The sequence below is a fragment of the Henckelia pumila genome, chromosome 4, assembly GCF_033568475.1.
Source record: "Henckelia pumila isolate YLH828 chromosome 4, ASM3356847v2, whole genome shotgun sequence".
Classification (NCBI taxonomy): domain Eukaryota; kingdom Viridiplantae; phylum Streptophyta; class Magnoliopsida; order Lamiales; family Gesneriaceae; genus Henckelia; species Henckelia pumila.
In genome coordinates this window covers 26,632,755-26,639,663 of record NC_133123.1, presented here as the reverse complement: position 1 = coordinate 26,639,663, position 6,909 = coordinate 26,632,755, and positions in this window count along the sequence as shown.

The window sequence follows — 6,909 nt, the reverse complement described above, 5'->3', positions numbered from 1 at the left end:
AAAAGAAAGAAATTCAAAATTCCAAACTAATAAATGCGTATAGTAAAAATATATAGTATTTTGACAGATTCTCATAAAATATTTAAAGTAAATAGACAAAAATTCAAAAATCCAAGATTTGTTTCAATTATTTATTAGGATGATTTATTTCAAAGATCTATTATAATGATAATTCAAACAGTATATTAATAAAAAGTTTTTGAAAATAAATAAATGATTATAATAAATATTATATGATGTTTTAAAAAATTTCAAATATTTAAATTAAATAGACAAAAATGTATAGGTAAAGTTTTTTCATTGTGTATATATATATTTATCCTTTTATTCTATATTAATGAAAAAATAATAAGAGTTATATTGTAAATTACAAAAAAGGGAAAAAATGTAAAATGTACAACACAATAATTTCAAATATAATTTCCATTTTGATGGACTCTATTTAATTTGATCTAACTATGACTTCTACTTTAGCTCTATCATACTATTAATTATGTCATATATTAGTCACACATAAAGTTTATATGTTTTTCCACTTTACTTTCTTCTTACTATTAATTGTGTCAAATTTTTATACATAAGTTTTATATGTAATTATATGTTTTTTTTTTGTCCATGTATTTGTAATATTTCAGTATAAATTTGTAAATAACATATTAATACAATTCAATCAAATAATATATTATTGTCATCAATAAATAATATATCAAAAATTCTTGCAAAATTTTTAAACAAATGCATTTAGTAAAATTATATAGAATTTTGACAAATTCTAAAAAATTATTTAAAGTTATTAAATAGACAGAAATTCAAATTTTCAAAATAATAATTGCTTATAGTAAAAATATAAAGCATTTTGACAGATTCTCATAAAATAGTTAAAAGTAAATAGACAAAAATTCAAATATCCAAGATTTATTTCAATTATTTATTATGATGATTTATTCAATGATCTATGTTTTTAGTAATTCTATACTTATACTATTTGGTTCAAAATTATGGTATTAGTTTGTTTGATTCTAAAAAAATGGTTACATCATTTCAAAGAAAAAAATTGGTTATGTAAATTTATTATCATATAGCTTATAAATCAATAATTAGTAATAATTCCTTACGAAATATATACTTTAATATAAATAAAATATCATGCATTTGAGTGATCATTTTGACAAAAAACATTTTATATGAATTGATACAAAAATCAAATATTAATAAAAACGTAGTAAATTAGAATACTTTGATATATGTAAATTATTATGTATACTAAACTAATTTTTTACAATGTAATTAAAATCATTATTATTAATTAAAAAAATATTTGGTAAGGAGATTAATTTATTTTGTTATATTTTGTACTTTTTGAATAAAAAATTATTTTTTAAAATAATTAATAAAAATTTTATTAATAAAAAGTGTTATAAAAATATCTATCATTATACTTGATATGTTTAGTTTTTAGTTGGTGAAAGAAAAGAAAACAAAACAAAACGCTAATTAAATATGATAAATTTAGGATGAGAATTTAGTTATTAGTTAATATGAAATAATACTTAGTGAAGCTATCTTTTTATATATAATAATATTTAATAAAAAAAATTATTTAGGATGATTAGATGATGATATAAACTATTAATTAATATAAAAGAGTAATTTAAATTAATAAATAATAATAGTAATAAAAAAAGTGAGTGGATTTAGTATTTTTGTTATTAATTCATTACTTTATCATGAAAATCATTTATTTATTTAAAAAGATAATAATAATAATAATAATAATACTAATAATAATAATGATGATGATAATAATATAATTATAATAATAATATTGAGTTTAGTAAAATTTTTAATATATCATTAATTTGTCATCAAAAGCTTTTGTAGAAGAATGTTTTTTTTATTATCATTGATATCATATTATTAATATATTGGATTAATTGATAATTATTTTTAAAATTATTGTTTAACTAATACAAAAATATAACATTTATTATGAAAATTTAATTTGATTTAATTTTGAAGGTTTTAGTGCAAATAAATGGAGTGATAAATTAATAGTCAATATATTAAATATTATTTAAGTGTTTAAAACTTATACTAATTCTTATATAAAACGATGAGGTGATAATCATATTATTTAAGTTTTTTAAAAAACTTTTTTTAAGTTTTATATTAATTGTTATATTTCTATGTTAAATAGATCATATTATAATTTAATAAATAAAAAAAAGAGTATATATATATATATATATATATATATATATATATATATTAAAAAAAGTTTGAAATTTCAAATAAAAGGTCATAAAGTAATGAATTAGTATGACAAAAAAAAACTCAGCATCTTAACAATTTTAGTTATTATGCTATTTGTTATTTATGAACACTAATTTCATATATTGTTTTATGTAAATACTAATTGTTACAAATATATCATATGCTTTGATTTATTATTGTTTTTGGTCATTTAATATTTTGAGTCTATGTTTTGAGTATTTTTTTCATTACTTTATACTTCCATCTATATATAATTTTGTGTTCAATGTGCTAAATATTTTTCTATGGTATCTTATTTTTTAATTATGATATATTCATATTTCTAAGTTATATATAGAATTATGAGTCAATATTTTTTTAAATTAGATAGTGAAGTAGATGAATATTAAAAATATGTGATATGCTTTAGAATATATATATATATATATATATAACAAATGTCATTGTATATTTTATTATTAATATTATTTTTAATTCAATTATATAACTAATTGATCATAAAATAAGTGATTTTACGTGCGGAGCACATTTTTACTAGTATATATATATATATATATATATATATATATATATATATATATATATATATATATATATATATATATTGGTTAGAGGATATATAAGTGCGGAGCACATTTTTTCTAGTATATAATGTCTATTTCCGTAAAAAAAAAAAAAAAAAAAAAAAAAGGTAGTAATCGTAAAAAAGCAAAACAAAGTCCTTATAAAAGCAGGTAATCAAGTTTTTACGTGCAACACGTGTCTTGATGTGTTTTGTATATTCTCCAAGAATCTCGTCATCTTGTATGTCCATAGCAGTGTGACTTAATTGCTTCACTTTTCTCGGGAATGTTTCTCTTTGAAGATGTGGATTGGTATATGTTTGATCATTCGTTGACGGCACACTTTGTTTTTCTTTTGATCAATGATCTCTTTTTTTAATGTGGTTTTTGGATGCCCTCAACAGTCATCGAAACCTTGTCTTCATAGTTTTTGACATTGTGATCTAACTTGACCAAAAACCTGTTGATTTCTTTGTGATACCTGATTATGTCATTGTTTTTTTTTTTTTTTTGCATTGTATGTTAGACTTATTATATTAGATCATATAGTTGGAAAGAATATGATGAGAAAAAAATGTTTTACTTTTCTAATGATCATATATGTTGATCTTACATGATCACAATTCAGTATGTATTTTTCGACCGGAATACCAATGAATAATGTAACAGTTTTACCAAACATAGTCACTCCAGTTCCATCTTCAATCAAGACATTAAGTTTATACCTGAGAGCATAGTCAATAAGTACATAATCATTTGAGGGTATAATGATCTCCGAAAGAAAAATTGGAAGTAGAAGTAATAAAAAACCTCGGAACTATTTCAATGGGCATATCTGTACAGTTTGGACAAGACATTTCATTAGTTGTTTTTGTGGCAGCCGTATAGCGATTGTTGCAGGCATCATAAAACAGAGGGGTTTGTTTTCGAGCTCTTTGATTGTTTCCCGAACACAGTAGTAGTTGTTCTAAAATATTTGCAGGTCATAAAACTAATTATTCTAAAATATTTGCAGGTCATAAAACTAAATTAAAAGACAAAATCTCAATATGTAAAAGTAAGTATTTTTTTTTTCGAAGTGGTACAATTGTCTATTTAACATAGATTTATTAGTAAGGTAACTTGTGAAATTTTGTTGGGAAACAATGGTAAAGAACAAAAAAATCATTATTGTAGATTTCATTTAATTAGGAAAAGCATGATCATTAAAAGCGGAATAAACAAACAAAGTGCAAGTTATTTTTAATGATGGGACGCAAATAAAACTCGGCAAGAGTAAGGAATAAGTTAGAATAATCACGTGTTTCGGGATATATTAAAATCATGTGTTGTTTGTGTCTTTCAAGAGAAAACACTACCATAGCTGCTCTGTTGAAAATAGGAGAAATAGGAGAATCTTATAGTGAAGGTGAAATGTGCAATGTAATGAACCTGCAAGTCTGAAACGAAGTCTTCTAATACTTAGTAAAGCACCTAAATTGTTTCTATGGTGAAGGTTTTTTATCAATTAACTGGTTTGATAAGAAGATGGCAGGCCGTCACGAATCATAAAAGGAAAATCGAATTATGCATGTGAACAAATGAAATGCGAGGAAAAAGAAAACAATCTATCACGCATTTGCAATTATATTCACATACAAAGATACCTCAATAAGTGTGTTTCTTTTTTTGGTGAGTTGTTCGAGCATCACTTCGTGCGCTTCTGCAAATTTTTTTCATGTACAAAGTCGTGCACTCCATCCATGGTTTCAGCCGAGTGCAGCCTGGTAATTATTTTTGTTATGTTGTAGTAGAAATGAGATCAAAAATAAACAATTGATTAAAATGATAAGATTGTGCTGAAAGTTCTCAATGGCACACCAAATATAAGTAAAAGGGTTATTACCACTCTGCTAGTTCATTTGCTGCTGAGCAGCGCGGATTCATATAAATGAACGTAGTCACCGTAGATTTCAATTGGGAAACGTCTGAAAATGAAAGGGAAAAGCAGAGTTATGATCTGTAAATTCTATATAAATTAAAAATATGGTGATGGTTAGTATAACTTAGGTGTGATTGCATTCTGAGGTTGCATATAGCCGCAATAGATGCACGATCCTCGTTCATTCTCATTAGTTGTCCTTCATTGACAGCCAAATCATCCCACAATCCAACACTTATAATTTCGTACATGTTCACAAATTTACATACCAAAATTGTGTATCAGAAAAATTGTGGACTATATAAATTAAGAGTTGGGCAAGTTTTTTTTATTTTGTGGCAGTGTTTTATGATTGTTAATCATGCCTAACCGTTCATTCATGAGGGCAATTTCTCTTAGATATCCAGTTGTTTGAGTCTTAGGTTTTTGGAAATAACGAAGCCGCCGAACGTTTTTGAGAAAACCAATTACATCTACAAATTGATTACAGTGTTACGGATAGCATGGGAAAGTCTCAAATAACAGTGTATAACTATGCTTGCGTTGGTCTTCGTTTCCGCTAATCTCAGGAGTGATTTCATCAAATCGTTTGAATTTGATATCTATGGGCAGTGTTGGTCGGATGGCTTGAAAATCAGTGACCACAGTTCTTGTTTGGACAATAAGTTCGAAACTTTGATTGACAAAGCAAATAGGTCTTATTGGCGTGCATCAATGTTTTAAATTGCTGAATCACGTCGAAAAACACAAGTGCGTGAATCATGGTTCCCTAGAAAAATATAGAAGGCAACTGCTAACAAACAGATCACTAAGAATATATGGTTTATTATAAATAAGTTGAAGATGTCCAAGTATGTTAAACAAAGAAGTATTTGATACTCTTGCGGCTGATCATGTTTTTGTAGAACATACAACATTATTATGATTTGTGGTCCAAAATATAATTCACATACCTGTCTGTCTATCAAGATTAGCTTTCTGAGCGTCACTGAACTTTTCTTTGTTTTTGGTTTCATAGCCTTGTCGAAGAATGAGTGCTTCGATGACGACATCCATTTGATTTTCCTTCAAATCTTTGATCATTACAATGGCGGGTGTTTCTTTGTCACATTCTTGGCTGTTTGAATTTCTAGTCAACATTTTCATTTGTGATTATTGGTTGCTTGCAATGTTTTGTGCGTCTTGTAGTATATGATTCCAAATTATATCTGCTATATGTACTCTTTTTTTTGTATATGAACGTACGGTCCTTATTGAATGCATCGAAATAATGTAATATAAATTGTCATTCATTTAGGGTTGAGTTCAACCTAGCACATGAGTATTACCCCAATGATAGATCTAATGTCTCATGATTTACCACGTCAACAATATATAATTAATTACGCCTATGTGTAAAAATAAAAGTCATTGGATACATGATTTGGGTATTACCCATGTGCTAGGATCTCATTAACCTTCATTTAGTTATACAAACGATCATTTCTCCATAAAGGGATAAAGTTGCTAAGTAGTGGGAACTGTTGAATTCTCTGTAACCTATATATAAGGATTTGAAAGGGAATGAGTTTTAATTGAAACTAATGCATTGGTATGGGTTTTTATTCATTTGTTTCATTATTAATTGTGGTGATTTTTGTATATTGTATGAATTTTTTGTGGAACATTTTGAATTCTTGGCCAAAAAAAAAAGTGGTAATAATAAGCACAAAGTATAACAATAAATAAAGTCACATATAAGCATGATGTGAAAAAAAAGGTGATGTTTTAAAAAAAATTATATCTGGAAAAATAATAAAATATGTAACTTTAGTCTAGAAATCTAGCGAGACAAATTATATGTATAAGTGTATAAAGAATGATTTTATATATAGGTAAATGAAGTGTGCATAATATGTATTAGTGATATAAAAGGAAAATTGCAAATTTAGTCATATATGTTCGTCATTTTGCGATTTTGGTCCTCTATGTTTTCACATTTCAGTTTTTGTCCTCCATGTTCTGATTTTTGGCAATTTTGATCTTTTTTATTCAAAAATGCTTACGTGACACTGTACACGTCAGCTGCACATCAGCACTGAATTGATGCTACATCAGCGCCACGTCGAAAAAAGGACTAAAATTACCAAAAAAATAAATATACCGGACTAA